At 38.4% G+C, this 22,196-nt stretch overlaps 1 long non-coding RNA gene across 1 annotated transcript in view; it reads right to left on the bottom strand.

The window, feature by feature from the left end:
• Positions 1 to 917: 917 nt before the first annotated feature.
• The window catches only part of LOC123290076 (uncharacterized), a 24,987-nt gene continuing 3,708 nt past the window's right edge, over positions 918 to 22,196 (bottom strand). The window contains exons 2-4 of the long non-coding RNA XR_006534383.2: positions 8,928 to 9,020; positions 7,070 to 7,400; positions 918 to 3,073 (exon numbers count right to left, since the gene is read on the bottom strand). This is a non-coding gene — a long non-coding RNA (uncharacterized lncRNA). The remainder of the gene's footprint in view (positions 3,074 to 7,069; positions 7,401 to 8,927; positions 9,021 to 22,196) is intronic.

Genomic DNA, 22,196 nt, shown 5'->3' with positions numbered 1-22,196 from the left:
AGAGAGAGTTAGGCGGAGTAAGTGGGGGCTTTTAGTTTTGCTTGTCTTCAGATGTAAGTGAATTAAGCTTATTTACCTGCTGAGGAGAAATAGGGGAACAGGAAATTGTTGGAGACACAACAGGAAAACTGAGAAAAATATGTGGGTAGGATTGAAGTGCAGAGCTTAGAAAAGCGGATTATGTTTGGTTGGAAGAGAATGAGTTCTTTTCGTGTGTGTGCGATAAAGGGAAAGATGATAAGGATGGAAAAGGGGCAGGTAATTTTGCAGCTAAGAGGAGTCGAGTAGTTGAAGAGATCAAGCTTGATGGCCACATTTTCTCTGAAATCACAATCTTGGGTGGTAGATGGGTAGTGAGAAAGGTACGGAGATTGCAAGACTGTTGTGAAGAATAAGAGAAAGATGGAAGAAAGGCAGTAGAAGAGGATTTTCGTAGACTAATTAGAGCACAGCTAAATCTTTTTTTTGGTGAGGAAGATTGGCCCTGAGCTAACATCTGTTGCCAATCTTCCTTTTTGCTTGAGGAAGATTGTCACTGAGCTAACATCTTTGGCAAGCTTCCTCTGTTTTGCATGTGGGATGCCACCACAGTGTGGCTTGATGAGCGGTTCATAGGTCTGCACCCGGGATCCAAACCTGTGAACCCTGGGCCACCAAAGTGGAGCGCATGAACTTAAGCACTACGCCACGAGACTGGCCCATGAGTTATTTTGTATAATTGTCAATTCCATGCTTCAGAGAAGAAAATATTAAGATTTTGAGAGCAGAAAATGTCAAAGTCAACCAGATAGAAAACAGTGTGGTAGTTTCTTACAAAACTAAACATACTCTTATCACATGATCCAACATTAGCTTGATATTTACCCAAATGAGTTGAAAACTTATGTCCATGCAAAAATTTGCACATGGATGTTTATAACAGCTTTATTTATAATTGCCAAAACTTGGAAGCAACCGAGATGTCCTTCAGCAGGTGAATTGATCAATAAACTGTGGAACTTCCGAGCAATAGTATATTACTCAGTCAAAAAAGAGATGGGCTATCAAGCCATGAAAAGACAAGGTGGAAACTTAAATGCACATTTTAAGTAACAGAAGCCAATCTGAAAAAGCTACATACCGTATGGTTCCAACTATATGACACTCTAGAAGAGGCAAAACTCTGGAGACGGTCAAGAGATCAGTGGATTCCAGGAGTTAGGGAGAAGGGAGAGAGGATGAACAGGCGGAGAAAAGAGGATTTTTTAGTGCGGTGAAACTATTCTGTATGATGCTGTAATGTCGGATACATGTCATATATTTGTCAAACACCATAGAATACACAGCACTAAGAGTGACCTCTAATGCAAACTATGGATTTTGGATAATAATAATGTGTCAGTGTAGGTTCATTGATTGTAACAAATGGACCACTCAGGCTGGGGATGCTGATAGTGGGAGAGACGGTGCACATGTGTGGCCGGCGGGTGTCTAGGAACTCTCTGTACTTTCCATTCAATTTTGCTGTGAATCTAAAACTGCTGTAAAAAATAACGTCTATTAAAAAAAAAGTCAACTAATTAGGATCTTAAATTTTTGTGCCTTTCTCTTTGAGACAAAGTCTAAGCCCCAGAGGAAATGTAATTTCGTTCTTCAGTCTTATGTTGACCTAGCTTTATTTTCCAGAGGAATGAGGAAGCCAGTCTCATGGCTGGCCCACAGCCTGCGAGGAGACGTGCTGTGGAACGCTCTAGCCACATGTGAATTGGAATTCAGAGACATGAAGAGAATCAGTACTCTGACAGAAGGAGGCAGAAGCTGATGGCTGCTCTGAGAGGCCGTGAGGGATATGGGCCAAAGTCACAAGAAGTTTCACTTGGGTGTAAGCAGAGATCTCAGGGCAGAGAGGAAGAGAGGAAGCAGTGGCAGACAGCACTTTACAAATTTATCAGATCTTCTTTCCTAGTCAAAAAATATGCTTTTTGAGCAGGAATTATATATAGTAATCAAATATGTTTGCCAAGATATAATTGCTATACACTGAAAATCCTTTTCTGCCTCGACATCCTCCTTCTTAAATGTCTTAGTTCCAGTAAGGAGACACCTTCTGGAATTTGACAAATCAGATCATTTGAGGGTCACCTATCCCACAAATCCTTATGATGACCTTAACCCATCTCTTTTATAGGCTTACTTAAGACCTGTCTTTTGTTTCCTTAATGCTGGTGTGGTGTTAGCACACGATTGAAAATTAACTTAAATACTGTCCTGACTTGTATTGCATAATCCTTCCATATTTTTATTTTGAGCATAAAGATTCATTGATAAGAAACAAACTCTTAATAGAAAATTAACACAGTCATGAAACTAAAATGTGTGGACCTATCTTAGGCCCTGACTGCTCTAAAATGGGTGGCATCTCAAGGAGCTCACAGTAGTGGAGGAGACAAAAATATAAAATAAAATAAATGCAATATAATGTGACAATTGCTAGAATGTAAATAGGTGCCAAGTGCTAAGAAGCCTAGCGGAGAGGGTGAGTAACTCTGAGGTGGGAGAGAGAAGGAGGAATCAGGGAGATTTGACCCATCACACTGTTGCTGAGTGTGGCAGGGGCATCTGAGTTGCAACATCTTGAAAATTATGTAGGACTGTCCCTGGCTGACAAAGATAGGGGAGATGAATGTCTAGAAATGTGAATGACATATTAATGACTGTGGACTTAGATGAGACTTATTCTAAGCAGAGGAAATAGCATCTTTAAAATCAGTGAAAGAACATTTGTGTTCAGGAACTATAAGCAGCTTGTTATGTATATCAGTCATCTTCGGCCACAATAAAGCTGTGTAACAAATTGTCCCAAATCCAGTGGCTTTATCAACAACAATTGGGTTGTTCCCCTGGGCAGTTCCACTGATCTGGCTGCATTCTGCCCATCTAATTGGGTTCACTCAGGCATCTGTGATCAACCGGCCTCTAGCTGGAAGGTGGATAGTCTAAGATGGCTCAGCCAGGATGACTTGTCTCTGCTCTTTGTGAAATCACATCCTCTGTCAAATGGGCCTGGGCTTGTTTTCATGGCAGAAGAAGAGTTCTAGAAGGGAACAAAAGTACATCAGGTCTCTTGAGGCCTGCATATGGAGGCAGCATGCCACCCCATTCCATAAAGCAAAGCAGCTCGCTAGGCCAGTGAAGATTCAAGGAGTAGGAAAATCAGTGGATGCTGCGTAGTCACACAGCAGACGGTGGAGGGCTATGGAACTGGGTCATTTTTGCCATCAATCTATGTCACTATGTAGGAATGGAAGGAACATGTACCAGTGTGGTGGGAGGTGAATCCGGAGCTTTATAGTACCCCAGGTCTTGTAAATGGAGGCAAGAAATGTGAACTGGTGGGTCAAGAGAGGCTTGGAAAGATTGGAGGCAGAGCAATGACAGGATCAGTTTCTCACTTTAGGAAAATAATTCTGGCAGCAATAAAGAGGATAGATTGGAGGGCTCAGAGCTTTTCCTTGTAAACAAATATCTGAGATGGAACTCTGCATAGTTATCTATTTATTTATATCCCACCTCTTGAAATAAAAGATAGGATGCCGCAACTCTTCCATAGTCGCTATCAAAAATATATGTATTTATGCCCTGTCTACTTGTAAAAAGAATTTGAAACAGCTCTAGTTGAATTCTGCCCAAAGGCCATCTTGGAAGTATGTCATTGTCTGTCCTAACTGAGCTACCAGTAAACGAAGCTCCCATTGCTTCCAGCCAAAGAATATTCCTGGAGGTGAACTAAACAGAGGTGAATTTGGCTCCATAAAAACACACGTAAGCTCTTTATTTAGAATTCTGATTCCATGGTGGCAGAAAGGTATGGCAAGCAGGGTGAGTTCAAAAAGAATATTTGCCACTGCAGTCATTTTAGGGAACACTGCAATAATTTCTGCTTAGCAGACACAAAAATAGGCTGGTAAAAGTGACAGCCTGCCTGGAGAACAAAGCTGAAATAACCCAAAAGACCCTGCAGAGATTGAACGAGCAACAGGCAAAGTTAAAGTTGCCCTCAGCCTGTTCATTTTGAAACAAACCTGAAAAGGTCTATTTGCTTTCGCTCTTCTATTTGCATATGAAAGTAAAGTCAAGTCAAAGGGAGGGTTAGAAACCCTCAGATTTTCACAGGAGGTTCTTCCTGAGACTCAGTTGGTTCCATTTTTAATAACCAAGAGGGAAAATTCATTTAAGTTCAATCTTGGTCAATGTTGTCAATCCTACAGCTTCAGGATTAAGAACCTTGATGCCACCATTTTCATCAACCTTACATACATTTATTGAAGACAGATTGTACAGCTCTCTGCTAAATACTGGGCTTTGGAGATGCATAAGATACGATCTTTGTTCTTGAGTTGCTCACAGATAGACACGGAAGACAAAGGGCCATAGATATTGTTAAGTGCTAGAGCCTAAATATGAACAAAATGCTGGGAGGCCCCTGGAAAGAGGGCAAAACCCTTGGTTTCTCAGAATGGCTGCCCTTTTGTCTCGGAGCCTATATTCTTGAGGCAAAGGGCAAACAAACAGAACATGTCCTGAGGTTCATTGAATCATGGACCTCCACTACCCAGACCCTAGGCGATGCTTCTAGCTGGTACTAACACGCAGTCTTCTTTCATCCGACATGATCTCGGACAGCTTGTGGCACCACGTGGTCCATATACACAGTTAGGATGTTTGTCTTCTTCTCATTTACAAAGATGATACTAACAGCTAGGGTAATGTAAGTCCTCCACATCCTGCTGTAACCACAGTTTATGCCTGTTATCCCAGAGCATTTACTAATAACACCTCCCTCAAAAAACTACTAGCTTGAATGATAAATTATATGGTCACCATACTAATATTAATGACAGATCCTACTTTAAACCTGAGGGAACAAGCTGGTTTTTACCAGTAGTGACTGTGGATTCCAAGTTACCCACACTCTCTTACACACCCCTTTTTTGATCAGAGATGTGAACTTTGACAATGTCTGGCCTAGCTGAAGACTGTTACTTGTGGTTGTGCAACCAAGTTGTTCTCAGAGCAGAATTGACTACTATTTGTGGAGATCATGACCATGGGATCCCATCACTCCCTCACGCTAACCAAGAGGGAAGCTGGCCCCATAACAGCTTGATAATTGCAACGTTGGCAAAGGTGATGAGGGATACTCCTTCAGTACACTTTGCACCTCAATGAAAATTCACACACCCACCTTGAATTTTCACCACTATGTTGTCTCAATACTTGCATATTTGTTAAATGCTTGTCATGCTTCCTAAAATACACTGAAAATAAAAGTTTTAAAAGAATTTCGTAAGATACTGGGGTAAAACCTTTTCTGGTTTGTATAGCAGGGTGAGGCAGGGACTTTGACCTCTGTTCTCTTTTTCTGTCACCAACCATGCATCGATTTTTCATGTCAGTTAGTGGTTCTTCAATTAACCATCCCTGAGGACTTTACAACGAGATGTGGCTCAAGCATTCTTTGCTTGGTTAGTAAACCTTCAATGTTGGAGTTTCTATAATTACTGCTCTTTGGGATGGGCTTAGTTTGAGTTCTTTATTACACGAACTCCTGGGAGGATAGACTATGGTTTTCAGGCCAGTTCTGTGTCCAAGCTTTGCCAGTCTGTAGCTGTGTGACCTAGAGCAGCGGACTCACCTTTTCAGACCTCACTTGCTCATTTGTCAAATGGGGAAATTAGAGGCGAGCTCTTCACGTTGTTGTGAGGACCTTCTAGGGCTTTATACCTAGGAGATGCTCAACAAATGCTCATTTCTTTCTCTTTGCATCCTACTAGCGAAAATATGGTTCCCAACCTTTGGAATGCTGCTACGCTACCACTTTAGGGATTTTTTCTTACCCCCGTGAAACTCCCTATAATAAAAAAATTCTTTGAACATAAACATCCTTAGAAATAGAAATATCCTTGGAGGAACGACACCAATGGTTCTTCCGGCTTCAGATTTTGAAGACTCTTTTGTTAATTCAAATGAAGGCGCCTGTCTTAAGGAAACAAAAAAATCCAGTAGGCTGCTTTCTATTTGCACATATAAAGTATTGTAAACATTTGCTAACTAACTTAAATAACGTCTTCCAAAATTGGCTGGAATTATTTTTTGTAAAACATTTGAAAATGTATAAAAAATGACAGGTTGCTCTAGTAACAGAGAATCATGACCCACATAAAAATAATAGAAACTTGGCACCTTGTTCTGGAAGAAATACATGGCAGCACGTGAGGAAGCTGTAGAAGGTGAACTGGAGAGTATGTGGAAAAGGGGGCATTCCTCAGGGGACGCACATCTATTGGAAGACGTGCTTGATAGAAGTCAAATTTTTTTTGAAACGCCATTTAGAAGAACAAATGTTGCTCCTGCTGGGAGAACACCCCTCCCTCGTAAGCACAATGGAAAGATATCTGATGAGGCTGGAAAAGGGACAAGTATGCACAGAGGTGTTGGAGGTGGAAGAGCAGCCACACAAACAGGGGGACGTTCTACATGGGGCCGAAGAGCAGGTGCTGCGTGTCCCAGGGAGACTGAAGGGGGAAAAGTATGTGACGCCAATTTGAACAGGGGACTAGATCATGAGAATACCTTCTAGTTGTTTGTGCAAACCCCTCTCTTGCAGGGAAGAAAATGACCGCCCACCGTGGAGCCATGCTCCCCACCTCTTTATTAGCCTCTCACCATCTTCTTTTTTCTCCCAAGTACTAATAGTGTTTTAAAATGTTATACAATTCCCTTATTGATTTTGTGAATTATTGACCGCCTCTAGCCAGAATGAATGTGTGGAGGTACACCTATCCACTTTTTTCTTTTGTTCACTTTTATATCCCTAGCATATAGCAATGCAAATTTCTTGAATGATGAACGCTCACATAAATCAGTTTTCTTAGGATGGAAAAGGTGGTATCTCCTAGGAGAAGGGAATAATGCATGTTAATGCTATTCTGAATTTATCTGAGTTATACATTCAAATGCCTAAACACTAGCAGAGTGTGAGGTGGATGGAAGACCTCCAAAAACTAAAAACTGTCGTTCTAATACGTACGTAGAAGAGATCCTTTAGAGTGGATCTTTTGTTAAGTTGCTTTTGAGCATTTTGGCTGTTTTTGTTTATTTGCTTTTCTTTCCAGATGTAAATATTGCTGATGTGGCATATCTGCCTCCATTCGATACATACAAAAATGGCAGCGAGCAGGCTCCAGATGTGAAAGGATGGAAGGTCCGTGTGACTCTAACCTTCAGGACAGACTCCTAGAGGAAAGCACAAACATAGGGGACAGTGCCAGATGGAGGAGAGAGACACACAGACAGATGGAGTTGAAGGTGCCGTACATTCTGGAAAGACAGTTCTCATCTTTACCCCCACTTTCTTCCCCCTGCAAAAGGACAGAACCGTAAAAAGCACCTAGTTATGAACATCAGTAAAAAACTTATAAATTTTATTATGCAATGACTATTAGACAATCATAGTCCTGTTTAACAGGTTAATTCTGGCTAAAGATAAAAGCAAAGTGATTTAACTGAGGGCAAAGCCAAAACGGGTAAAAATATGTAAAAGGAAGAATTATGTAGGAATACTAATATTATGCTAACATTCAGAATGAGCTAAACTTTGTAAAAGACATAAAGAACAATATGTTAGCTATTGTACTTGGTAAGTCAAATGCAATTTAAAAAGCCTTGTTTCTTTATGATTTTTACTAATCTTGATATTTTGCAAAGACTTTACTTCTTAGAGTAGATGCTAAAATTTTAAGAGGACAAAAGGAAAATGATCAGCTTCTCTTTTCTAGCCAGGGGAGTGATCTTTAAATTGTAAAGGGTAGAACAATAAAAAGATTATAAGAGAATATAATGAACGATTGCATGCCAACAAATGAAATAATCTGGATGAAATGGACAAATTCTTAGAAAGACATAAACTACCAAAATTAACTAAAAAGGAAATAGAAAATATGGATACACCTATGATAAGTAAAGAGATTAAATCAGAAATTGGTAAACTTTCAACTAAGAAAACTCCAAAACCAGATGGCTTCACTGGTGAATTCTACCAAACGTTTAGAGAATAATTAACACTAATCCTTTTCAAATTCTTCCAAAAAGTGAAATCTTTTTCAAACTCCTCCCAAAACTTCCAAACTCATTCTGTGAAGCCAGTATTACCATGATACCAATGCCAGAAAAACAACACAAAAAATGAAAACTTTAGACCAATATCCCTCATAAATAGAGGTGAAAATCAAAACCACAATGACATACTTCTTTACACCCTCTAGGATGGCTATAATAATAATTAACAAAAATAAAATAGCATGGTTGTTAAACAAAATATCATATAGTCATACGATGGAACATTATTCTGTCATGAAAAGGAATGAAGTACTGACACATGCTACAACATGGATGAACCTGAAAACATCATGCTAAGTGAAAGTAGCCAGGTGCAGAAGGCCACATATTGTACCATTCCACTTATATGAAATGTCCAGAATAGGCAAATCCAGAGAAAGCAGATTAGTGATTGCCAGTGCTGGTAGGGATGGGGAATGAAGAGTGACTGCTTAATAGGTATGGGGTTTCTTTTGGGGTTGATGCGAATGTTCTCAAATTAGATGGTGATTGTTCCACATGTTGTAAATGTACTAAAACCCACGGGATGGAGCACTTTAAAATGATTAAAACTGTGAATTTTATGTTAGGTGAACTTTACCTCAATAAAAAAAGACCACAAGGCTCCCAGGGAAGTAGGGGTAGGGAGGCAATAGTCATAAACCTCTCAGTGACACATAAAAAAACAGGTAGAAATAGAATGTAAAAGACAGATAGGAATCTCATAAAATTGGCAGCACAGTTAAATGATTAAGGAATGAATAAAGACTATAATACATATGGTATTTTACCTTGAAAAATGTCTGAAGTTTGCTTGTAGAAGTGGGTATCTGCACTCCCACCAGGCTTGCCTACCCCAGCTGCCACATCCCTCAACACGTGTACTAGAGGAAGAGAGCGAAAAATAAGAGAAAACGGAGAAAAAAATACGGAACAAGCTGAGAGGAAATGGGAAAATTAAAGAGAGTTTAGGTCAGGAGCCCTGTGGCGTTGGCTGTCAGAAGGCTTGTAGCTTGAGTTTTTGTGAAGTGGTAGCAGGAGGGTGATCTGAAATCAAAAGGAACCTTGTAACGCCAGATGTGGATGGGTGCGGCCCAATGTCCTCAGGAGGTGTGTGCCTGGTTGCATTTTATATGTTCCTACACAGCTTGATTCAGCTGGTTGCAGTTTTCTGCATTCACCTAATGGTTCCAGATGGAACAAATTCAGATCTTCAAAACGTGGGTTAAAGTAGAACCGATTACATCTTAATAGCCTTTTCATATAATTATGCCTATTGTTTATACTACCCTAAAACTCAACAAGAGGTAAGTTCTTAAAGATTAGCTTCCATATAGAGACTAAAACTATATTAATAAGCTTTTCACACTCTGTTAAAATACATGTCTTATATGTTAAAATACATGTCTTATCTTAGACTTTGAATAGATTGCTTACACATGCGTGATTTTGTAATATCATCCTTTGGCCATTTGGAAAATATTGGTTCATTGAGTTACTAGCAAGCTGAATCCAACAATATTTTCTAAAAAGTATTATATTCCCTGACGAAGCATGATTTGTCTTAGGATGCAAAGTTGTTTCAAAATATGAAAATCAATCAATGTAATGCACCACATTAATAGAATAAAAGACAAAAACCACATGATCATTTCAATAGATGCAGAAAAGCATTTGACAAAATCCAATATCCTTTCATGATAAAAAAAAAAAAAATTCAACGAACCAGGAATAGAAGGAAACTTCTCCAACTTGCTAGAGGTCATCTACAAAAACCCACAGCGAACGTCATACTTAGTGGTAAAAGACTAGAAGCTTTCAGCACAGGGCAAGGATGTCCACCCTCACCACCTCAGCATTCAACCTGCAATTCAACATGTACTGGAGATTTGGCCATTGCAATTAGTCAAGAAAAGGAAATGAAAGATATCCAAATTGGAAAGGAAGAAGTAAAACTATCTCTATTTGCTGATGATATGATTTCATATGGAGAAAATCCCAGGAAAGATACAAAAACAAAAACACCTATTAGAGCTAATAAATTCAACAGGTTTTCAGGACACAAGATAGTTATGCAAAAATCAGTTATATTTCTATATAACGGCAAGGAACAATCTCAAAGGAAATTTTTAAAAATTCCATTTACGAGAACATCAAAAAGAATAAAATGACTACAAATAAAATCAACAAAAGGAGTTCAAGACTTGTATGCTGAAAACTACAAAGCGTCATTGAAAGAAATTAAAGAAGACCTAAATGATTGGGAAGACATCCCATGTTCATGGATTGAAAGACTCGATATTGTTAAGATGGCAATGCGCCCCAAAGTGACCTACATAGTAAACACAATTCCTATCAAAATCCCAGCTGCCTTTTTTCCCAGAAATGGGAAAGCTGATCCTAAAATTCATATAGAAATGCAAAAGATCCAGATAGCCTAAACAAACTTGAAAAAGAATGAAGATGGGGGACTCACATTTACAATTACAAAACTTACTACAAAGCTACAGTATTCAAAACGATGTGGTCTTGGCATAAGGATAGACATATACTGCACTGGAAGAAAAACGAAAGTAGAGAAATAAACCTCATACTTACAGTCAATTGACTTTCAACAAGAGTTCCAAGAATATTCAATGCAGAAAGGATAGCCTTTTTAACAAAGGGTGCTGGGACAACTGGATATCCACACACAAAAGAATGAAGTTGGACCACTATTGCACACCACATACAAAAATTAACTCCAAATGGATCAAAGATCTAAATTTATGAGCAAAGACTATAAAACTCTTAGAAGAAAACATAGACATAAGCCTTTGTGACCTTGGATTAGGCAATAGTTTCCTATGTATACCACCAAAAGCACAAAAACAACAAAAATAAACAAGTAAATAAAAGGACTTTATCAAACTTCAAAACTTTTGTCCTTCAAAAGACACTATCAAAAAAGTTAAAAGACAACCCACAGAATGGGAGAAAACATTTGCAAATTGTATATCTGATAAAGGACTAGTATCCAGAATATAAAAGACCTCTTCCAGCTCAACAATAAAAAAACAAATAATGCAATTGAAAAATGGGCAAATAATTTGGATAAACATTTTTTCAAAGAAGATACACAAATGGCCAATAAGCACACAAACAGATGCTCAATAGCGTTAGATATTATGGAAAAGCAAATCAAAATCACAATCAAAATACACACCCACCAAGATGGCTATAATAAAAAAGTGGAACAATAACGAGAGTTGGTGAGGATGTGGAGAGCTTGGAACCTTCTTATACTGTTGATGGGAATGTAAAATGGTGCAACTGCTTTTGAAAACAATTTCTCAAAAGGTTAAACATAGAGAAACCATGTGACCAACCAATTCCACTCATAGGTATACATCCAAGAGAAATTAAAATACATGTCCACACAAGAAATTGTATGCAAATACTCATCGCAGCATTATTCATAACAGCCAAAAAGTGGAAACAACTCAATTGGCTATCAACTGAATGGATAGAATGGATAAATAACATATGGTACATTCACACGATATTACTTGGCCTTAAAAAGGAATGACATACTGACGCATGCTACAACCTGGATGAACATTGTAAAGATTATGCTTAGTAAAGCAAGACAATCACAGAAGACAACCTATTAAATGATTCTATTTATAATAAAATGACCAGAATAGGCAAATCTGTGGAAACAAGAAGTAGATTAGTGGTTTTCTAGGGTTGAAGGTTTGAGAGGAAACAGGGAGTGACTGCTAATGGGTACAGGATTTCTTTTTTGGATGATGAAAATGTTCTGAAATAGATTCTGGTGAGGTTTGCACAACTCTGTAAATATACTAAAAGCCGCTAGATCGCACAATGTAAAAGGATGAATTTTATAATATGTGAATCATATCTCAGTGAAAAATGGAGCGATATAGTGATTGTTAGGAGATATTAATGGATCACTTAAGAATAAATAATACTTTACTAATCTCATTTATGACCACTTCTTCATAAGTGGACTAGACAAATAACTCAGAGAAACGGTCTATTTAAATAAGTAATCTGACTCATTGTTCATTTATTTCTTCATTTTTTGTTGCAAATTTACCCAGAATGTGCCTGAATTGTGCTGACTATTGGAGATATACAGATCAATATGACGTAATTCTCCATGGAACTAGCCTACTAATTAAGAACTGTTTTGTAAATTTGGAAAGAGTAGTTCAGAGAGGTTAAATAACTGACCCAACGTCACACATAGGTAGTAAGTGACAAAGAAAAGATTTGAACCCAGTTATATTTGGCTCAAAAGCCCATGATGACCCATTACATCAGACTTCCAACAGCAACGTGCTGTGGGTAAGCATAGGAACTAGGTAACCATGTAATTGGTAGATTCAGACAGCATTGGATAACCATATGCAGAGAATGTTAATTCACGGACTGCTCTCAACCTGGAGGGACATCCCCAGAGTGATCCCAGGGTTCTGCCCATGGCTGGATCCTATCTGGTAGTCTTATCAACAACATAAATGAAGACAGAAGGCAGGCTGACCACATTTGTTGTTGACATAAAGCTGGAAGTGATAGTTAATAATGCTCAAAGAAAGAATCAGGATTCAAAAAGATTTCGTCAGACTGGAACCATGGGGTGATATGAATACAGGATGCAGGGAGAGCTGGCTTAACAGGAATTCACATGAAAAAGGCTTGGATATTTTAATTGAAATCAAGCTCAATATGATCCAAAGGTGTGAGCCAAAAAAGCTAAGGCATTCTTAGCCTGCATTAAAAGAAATGTGTCCAGGAAAAGGAATGTAATTGTACTTCTGGTCACTGCTCTCAAATTCTGAAGTATTTCAGTCTTGTTCAGCTATGGTTAAGAAGAGTATTGACAAAAAGCGGAGTTTGTTTATAAGAGAGAGATCAGGAGAATGAAACTACGCCATGTGAAGAACTGGAGATGTTTCGTTTAATATGAAGATTTGGACAGTGCAATAGGAGGTGGGAGAAGGGAAATAAAATAGTGATTTTCAAAGATTTGAAGGGATATCTTAGGGCTAATAGCTTAATCCAATTCTGCTTACTCTAATGGACAGAACTAGGACCCACATAAGACAGGAAGACAAATTTGTGCTCATAGACTATTTTCAAATAATTGGAGTTGTGGAAAATGGAATAATATACTTTGTAATTTAATGAGCCGTCGCTCATGGGACTCATTCGAGAAGAGTCTGGATAACCATGTGTAAAAAATTAAGAGGAGATGCCTGGAACTTCATTGAAGTTTAGACTCAAGGACCCCCAAGGTTCACTTGAACTCAAAGAGCCACTAGTAATTATAATAATAATCATTATTATCATATCAGCTAACACGTATTGAGAAAGCTACTGTAGTAATTATTCTGCATGTATTAGCATATTTAGCCCTGACAATAACTTAATGAAATATTATATTATTCCCACTTTATAGACGAGGGAACCGGGGCCTTAGGTAGAGTAACTTTCCCCAGGATACATGCCTCATAAATGCTAGAGCTAGCACTTAAGCTCAGGGTACTGAGACTTCAGAGCCTTAGATCTTAAATGCTCTCCTAAACCCTTTCAATCTCTACGTTATTTAATATGTTATAATAGGTTGACTGTGGTTGTGAGATAATATGGCTCAAATTCTGTCTGTTCAGAGTGAATACATATTGGAGGGCATTGTATTGTTAGACATCTGAATAATTCAAGGTCAACGGGAACTCTTATCTTTGTGGAGAGTAAATGCCCGTCCAGTGGAATTTCAGGATTGACACGTTCAGTGTTTAAAAAAGCAAACAGCTTAGCTCATATTTTCATTCTTGGATTATTTTAAATGAGACATTGCCAGAGTACACAAAAGCAGATAGCTTGGTTTCAGGTTTTCATTCCTGAATTGGGATTTCAATATGCATGCCACGCTAGCAGATGCCTACCGATCGGAAGGAGAAAGGGATGGAAATTACCGTATTTACTCACGGGTTAGGCAGATGACTTTTCTGCAACTTGCATGGTGATTTTAATTTCCTATAAATAGTGAGCCAGTGACTAACAGGTGTTCTCCAATATGCTGTTTGGAAAAATATGTGTTTAACTTCCACTTGTAGGTCCCATCACAGAGTTTAAGTCTTTGGAAGAATGGTAGCATTTTGCTTCAATACATTCTTGTCTACTTGAGAGTAACTTTGGCACAGTCAAATGAAAAATAAATTCAATCATTCATTCATTTTAGGATACAAACAGATAAAGGAAATAACTATAGATTTTGATGAGTAGAAGAAAGAATATACATACGATGCTCTCATAAAAGTTAAGGCCAAAGTACATAGATGGGGTGGTCAAGAAAGGTCACTCTGAGTTGGTGACCTTTGAGTTGAAGCCTGAATGATGGGAAAGAGGCTATGGGAAGAGCACTCTAGACAGAAGATACAGCAAGCAGAAAGGCCCTGTGGCTAAAAGAAGTTTAGTATGTTCTAGGGACACACAGAAGAGAGGGCAATAGTCCAGATGAGGGATGTCTATGACCATGCCATAGCATGATAGTAGTGGAAATGAAGGCAAGTGGATAAACTGGAAGCGTATTTTGGAAGCTGAAATAAGACACTAGAATGGACTCTCTGCATATAGGCAATATCCTAGGTGCATCACACATGCACACACTTCGCTCTGGAATTCCTGTTCTAGTTCTGTATACTCAAGAAATCTTCAACATGTTTCAGTCGTATCAAACAGTCTTGAACAAAAACCATTCCTTTTCCTTAATGGGAGCGAAGGGAATCCTCCTTCAGACAATTTACTTTCTTTTAATTACAAACTCCCTCTCTTTTTCTTTCCCTCCCTCTCTCCCTTCTCTCTGTGTTCCTTCCTTCTTGCCTGTCGGCCTGCCTTCAAAGGTATTAACTACATGGCTACTTGAGGTCAAGCACTGGGCTAGGTAGTGGGCATATGGTTGTGAGCAAAACATTCCTGGTTTCTGCCGTCACAAAGTTTTCATTTAATTGGGAGCTGATTAACTCAAGACAAAATTTTATCTCTTTTTCTATATTTTTTAAGCTGGTAATTGCTGAATGCTTATTAATGGCAGGCAGTATTCTAAGCACTCCACGTGTTTTATCTTAATCCTTAAAACAAACACACCCTTGTTCTACTAGTTCTGCTGATGATGAAGCTGGAGCTCAGGGAAGCCACTGGCTCAAGGTAAGTGGCAGAGCTGGGGTTGGCACCCAGGTCTCTGGAACTCTGAGCCCTGGCTCTTAATTGCAATGCTTTGTGGCCCAATTCTATTTTTAAGGTAACTAACCAAATATATAAATGAAAGCAAGCCAATGAACAAATAAAAGCTTGCTCTAGCATCAGCTGCTCCTTGCTACAGCTGAATCCATGCTCCTCCTTTAGCCGGGAGTGAACTGGAGAGCTTCATACTTCCCTTTGTCAGGGAGCTCTGCTCTATACACATTTTAGAAACATTTTAAGAGAAAGAAGGTCATCTGAGGCCATATCAATGACGTATTAGTTAACCTGAATCTCTAAATGATCACTACTGCCTATCTCTAATGTAGGGGAAAACAAAGCATTTTTCTATCTTTCCATTCTCTCAGTTTAATGGTAACCATGTTGAAATGCAGAATTGAATCTTGTTTCTTGTTTTCTTCCTCCATGTGCAGCCGGACAAATTTCACTCACGGTACTAGGAACTCTATTTGAGATCTGTAGCTTCACCACATGAAGGAAATGCTTTACTAGAATCATAATCATGCAAATTCTTGTTTCCCACTTGCTTTCCACCTTCACTTCTGCTCCATTCCCCACCTAGTAGGCCGAGCGATCTGCAGAGCAGGTCAGGCCACCGTGTTCCTTGTCAATATGACACTCTCCAACAACTTGCAGTTGCACCAAAGGAAAAGACCCACTCTTTACTGTGACCTACATGGCCCTACCTGGCCTGGCCTCTGCCATCCTTTCTAACCTCACCTTGTACCACCCTCTCCGGGGATTACTACCCTGCAGTGATCTCAGAGTTCCCTCCACTCAAAACGCTCTTTCTTAAATTCCTCCAACGGTTAATCCCTTTCCTTCCTTTAGTGCTTCTATTTCACACCCCCAGAAACTCTTCCATAATTATCATATCTAAAGATTCCTCTTTTCCAGTCTTTCCAGCAGATTATTACCCTATAAATCACAATGGTAATAAGTTGTCTGTTTCCTTGCTTTTTGTCAGTGCCACTCAACTGGAATGTAAACTCAATGAGGAGCACTCTCTCTCTTGCTCCGTAATATAATAGAGCGTGGCACACAGAAGGCATTAAATAACTGTGTCGAATGCGTGAATAAGTGACATTTTTTATTACATTCTTTAGATCTATGGTAAAAACCCATGGGATTTTGTCAAATATAATTTCATTTGGAATTCATTGAATTTGGGGTGTCAAATGCAGTTCATAGGAACTTCAGAAGTAATAGTTACTATGACTAATCGTCTGTATCACAGGCAGGAGAACAGTGTCAGACCAGTCACTGAACAGAATAAACACACTTCTGCAGTGTAATGACTCAAAATTATGAAATGGGATGTAGTGACCTCAGAAGTTTCTGTCGATGGCTGGCAAAGAAACCATTTCCGAGAGAGAGGATTTGTGACACGTCATTTATCTATATCTGTAGTAAAACCTAAATTGAAGATATATGCTCAAGTCAAAGTATGCTAAATCAATGAAATAAATTATTACTTATTTTCCATGCAATTCAACACTTACCTTTCTGGATTTTTGTTGTTGTTGTTACTCTATCCTTCTTAAAAGAACAATAAAATTCTTTACAGGGCAAGTCATAATGAACAACTTTTTTTAGTTTACCACTGCCCAAGAAAGATCCTTCTTTATTTCCTTAAATAGTATGCCTTAAAAATAATCAACAGAAATTTTAATAACAACATTTCAGCAATGTGACAGTGTTAAGAAATTGTGGTTCCTGAATCAGAACTGATGGATTCATGTTTTAAATTGAGTTTGGGGCTCATGGCACTTTTTAGTTATGGCAAAGAGGAAGTTTGTGCAATATCAGACATGCCAGGCTGCCCTTTGTTTCTCTCACCACCCCGTCTCGGATCAGGCAGTGCTGCTGGTTGCAATCTGAGTACTAAGCCCCGGACAGCAATGCCCATCATTCATCCTCTCAATCAAACATCAATGTGGGAAGTTTGTGACGTAGGCCAAAGATGAAAAGATCTGACCAGCTGTTCCTCTCAGGCTCAGTTCTGATCCCTGTGTGAAAAAAGAATACCTTAGAAAAGTAATTGTGAGTGAGAATACGACGATTGCCAAACCAAGAATCTAGCCCTGCTTGTTTTGGAAGAGCCACGTGCCTTAATCTGGCTGTGAGCAAGGTATTCACGTGTGTGCTTCTGCCCGAGAGGGACCACAAGGTTCATCCATCTCATTGGAATGGAGATTTCTCTGCGTTACAGTAGATTACTACTGTGCATGAAACTGAAAACCAAAAACCTGCTCTGAACAACCACCCTTGAGGGTTCAAGCTCTGACAGTACAGAGGGATAAACTGTCCTAAGGGTTAACGGCAGCAGCACATAAGAGTTTAATGAGGGATTAGCTGGCGAGGCGGCAGGATAGATCTTTCCCAAGCTGGAGCAGGACGCTGCTGGTCTCCGATTGTATTACTCCCCATCCCACCCAACATGTTCCCACTGGCTCTTGTCTGTCCTTCTTACGTATCAAGTCTAGTTTGAAACTTTCTTGGGCCTGAAGTGTGTATATGATTTCCACTTTTCCCATGTTGTTGGTCTTCATAAATACTAACTAACAATGATTAGGTTCTCTGGTCTCCAGAGTGAGATGTGAAATGCTTTCGTTGCCCTGAGAAAGTAGCTCTGGGTCCTCCATGCATTGAAATTCACTTTGACACGTCACACAAATACTTTTCATTCAGCTATATTCCATTTTCGGCAAGATTTATGAAAAATCAAAATTATGAAGACTAGTTTTGGCTTCTATTAAATAATACTTTGTTTCAGGGCTAAAATATACTGAATCTTACAAAGGAGTTTATTTTAGTGTTGAATATAAATTCCTTAAAGTCTTTTGAATTCACCTGATACTTCTGATGTATGAAGAATAATACATTTTACTACAGCTCATTCTGATATGGAACTATAATTACAAAAGTTTCAATTCTAGTTACACACTGAATTGGCTCCAGGAAAATATTTATTCTAGCATGTAACGAAACGTACCTGTTTTAGACATGGATATTTACATTGATCTCATTCAACACTTTTAGTTTTACAGCGTTTCATAGGATTAGCTATTCATATTGCATTGTGCTTTTCAAGGCCACAGAGAGAAAATATTATACCTTTTTCTAGGGGGGATGTTGAGCTGGCATTTCAGTGAGAATGTATTAAAAATTTTACCGTAAACATTCCTCTGCTGAAACAAGGTAGATAGCTTATGTACCAGGGCACATAAAAGCAACAGTTCAGTGCATTTATTCATTCTCCAAGCAGAATTTCCCCTTCCTAACTTTATGTTTCATAGAAATGAGTATGTACTATAATCCCCTTGAGGACTATGTAGCTTATCACGTCGTGTTCCATAGTTGCATTTGTCTTTACAATGATAATTGTCATCTAAGGAAATTTCTGGTTTGAGAAAATTTACCTCAAAATGTCATACTTGTTTTAGGTTATTTAAGTACCAAAGACCAAACTAATCACAAGGGATTTCAGTTGACTGTGCTTTATAAGAGATATTAATATTATGTCACCATAAATAAGTATTTTTTTCCAAAAATGTTACAAATCAAGAAAATGTATTAAGTTGAGTAAAACAAAGTAGCAAACAATATTACAGAGCGGTATCTGAACAAAAATTACATTTTTTTTACAATGACAAGATAGTCTTATCATTTAGAGGCAAAATCAAAAGTGTCTAAATAACTTTTTCTGAAGACGACAGATAAAAATTAATCACTCTTACTTTTAGGGTATTAGGCAAGGTGAGACACTTGACGAGAGTTTTAAAAAGTAATGTGTGATGGTTTAATTGACAGCATTATTTTTCTCAGTGGATCTTCGTTCTAAGATCAATAGCATCTACATTTGAGGAAATGGAGATATTAAGTAGCATTTTCTATAGAAGGAAATTTGACTTTTAAAATATTGAAAATTGGGACTAGGAAGAGGTTGGGAAAGGACACAAACTTTCAGCTGTAAGATGAATAAGGTCTGAGGATCTAATGTGTAAGACAGTGAATATAATTGATGACACTGTATTGTATAATTGAAATTTGCTGAGAGTAGAACTTAAATGTTCTCACATACACAAAAGATAAACAGGTGAAGTGATGGACGTGTCAATCAACTAGATGGGAGGTGTCCTTTCACGCTGTGTACATATATCAAATCATCATGATGCACACTGTCAATAGCTTACAATTTTATTGCTCAATTATACTTTAATAAAGCTCAAAAATACTGAAAATTGTACAATTATATTAACATAAAACATTTTAAGAACAGAGCATTTAAATTTCATGATTTATTTCGAATAAATATGATAAAATAGCTGTGTGGGGTACTGCAGTAAATCAAAGATTCCTATTAGTCTTGATTACTTAACTTGGGAAAAATAAAGAAATACTTAATGACATTAAAAGACTATAAAAACTCAAACAATTAATGCAGATATTTGTCTGCTTCGTTGCTCAGAAATTTGATGAAATGTAATCTCTAATGTCTCTTTAAGGCACCACAATTTTAGATTTACCAGGTTTGTGCTTTGCAAAATAGCCTTTACAATTTTAAAAATGACTCTCTGAATGTCTTCCTGCACAAAAACTCCCCAGCTCTTCGATATCTATTCAACTACGTTTGTAAAGTGAGAATAATGATAAACGTGAAATGTTGGTTTTCAAGTGCTTGAACTTGTGTTACTTCGTTTGGTGCTAATAAGTGAATAAAGTATCCAGGGAAGTTATTATTATTCTGAGACGTTACCTGACCAGTCTAGGAAGAAGTGGAATTGAGATTTTTCTAGCTCCTATAGACATGAGCTTGGTGCTTGATTTTTCCCAGGGAAGCAAAATAATTTACATTATACTGGAAACAGTGCCCCTTCCCCCACCCCCGGAACAAACAATAATAACACAAAAAATGAGTCACTGCAACTCTAACAGTGGCTTGGCCTTGAATTAGAATGGCAGCAGGGAGGAAAAGAAAGCAGACTGAACAGAGAACTGACCTTAAGTGAATAGATGCCTTTTCAGTGTGAAATCTTACATCAACACTCACTCCACAGTCTACGCAATCATTGATATAAACAGTTTGGCTTTATCAGGAATAGAGGGTGGAAAGGACAAGGGGAGCCAAAGGGAACGGAGTGTGAAAAGGCACAGGGGCGGGAAAGAATAAAGTGGGAATGAAGGGCGCTCTGAGGCGGAGGCAGGGGGTGGGCAAATCTGGAAGGAAAGGCTGGATAGGCTGAAAGGTAGGGAGGGTGGACTTCTGAAGACCCCTGAAGGCCATTTAGAAGAGTTTGAATCTCACTTTTAAAAACTCCTTTATGAAATAATACACTAAAGAAGTGTTCAGCCTTGTAGGAACTGTATTATTTTTAGTTCTTATCACAGTACCTAGAGTTTCAGTTAATTTTGCTATATTAGATTAATGCCTTTTGTCACAGATGGTTAAAAAGGTTTGCTTGGACTCCCACTGTGGGAAGGGTCCGCTGATGATTGCACTGAGCAGCTCAAAACAGTCAAAGGAAAGGGTGCATGCTATGGGTATCAATTTTCTCTAACACAAGCAGACTGTGTCCTTCATCTAAGCGGTGTCTGCGGGTTAGCACCTGTGCTCTGTGACATGCAGAGAAGGCATTGTTTATGACCAATAAGGAACGAGGATTATTTAGGGTGGGTGACTATCCAGAGAGGAGTTGGATAAAATGAACAAAGCCGGAGAAGAGGACTAACTTTGCTGAGTGCCAAATACACTAGCCTACGCTGTGGTCAGTGCTTTACCATATCATCTCATTTGAGCCTCATGAGAACCCTGTGAGGCAGCCATTATTCTCTTCATTTCACAGGTGAGGCGTCTGAGGTCAAAGAAAAGTTTAGGCAAACGGCCACCTAAAGGCTATGAAATGTCAAAACAAAACACAATTCCACTTGTTAATTTTATAAGCACATACTATCATAAAGTTATGGAAAATTAGACTTGGTCATCTAAATTCGATCCTAAGAAAAGGTATCATAAAGTTTGATTAATGAGTTTTCCTCCAGTGAAGATAGTATTATTATATTTTGAAAGAAGAATTTGCATTTGGAAGAAAAGAGTTTGAATTTAGGAACCCTGATGATGAGATCCTACCGCATAGATCTGGGGGGCCCTCACCATTGGATTCACGCTCCCACTTTCAGATGAAGTGACTATCTCAGATCGATACATCTTAGTGAGGACACCAGTTGGGACAAGGCCTCAGGCTGCTCTCCTACAACTCTGCCATGAACATGAGCCAGAATTTAAGATCCAACCCAAATGGCTCAGCTGTCACTAGTGACAAACTCAGTCACCGGGCAGATCATGTTCCTACGTAATAGAGTGAGCCAAGCTTCCTGACAACACTTTTGGGAAAAGAAAAAAAAAAATGTCAGGAAGGAAGGTAAAAGTTATATATGAGAGTGAAATAAATTAGTTTAAAATTTTTTATTTTTATTAGCCATTTTTACATTTCTATCCCAGAACTTGATCTATGAAAATAAAAATGTAGCAGAAAACACGTGCCTCTGTGACATAGAAAATGTTGAAGCAGAATTTCAAATCCTGATTTTTGTTTTGATCTCAGAGGTGAAAAACAGGCAATTTCTCATTCTTTTTTGTTTATTTTTCCCCGATGCACTAGAAACACCAGATGGTAACAGCTTGGAGAAGATTTGACTTAGTTATATTACCTGGTATGTTGCAAAATAAAATGCCAAAACAGGAGCAAAAATATGCTTAAGTTTTACCACCTTAGATCTTCTAAGTTTGT

Source organism: Equus asinus, chromosome 12 (genome assembly GCF_041296235.1).
Source record: "Equus asinus isolate D_3611 breed Donkey chromosome 12, EquAss-T2T_v2, whole genome shotgun sequence".
In the NCBI taxonomy this organism is placed as follows: Eukaryota; Metazoa; Chordata; class Mammalia; order Perissodactyla; family Equidae; genus Equus; species Equus asinus.
This window is presented reverse-complemented; position numbering and strand designations above follow the sequence as displayed.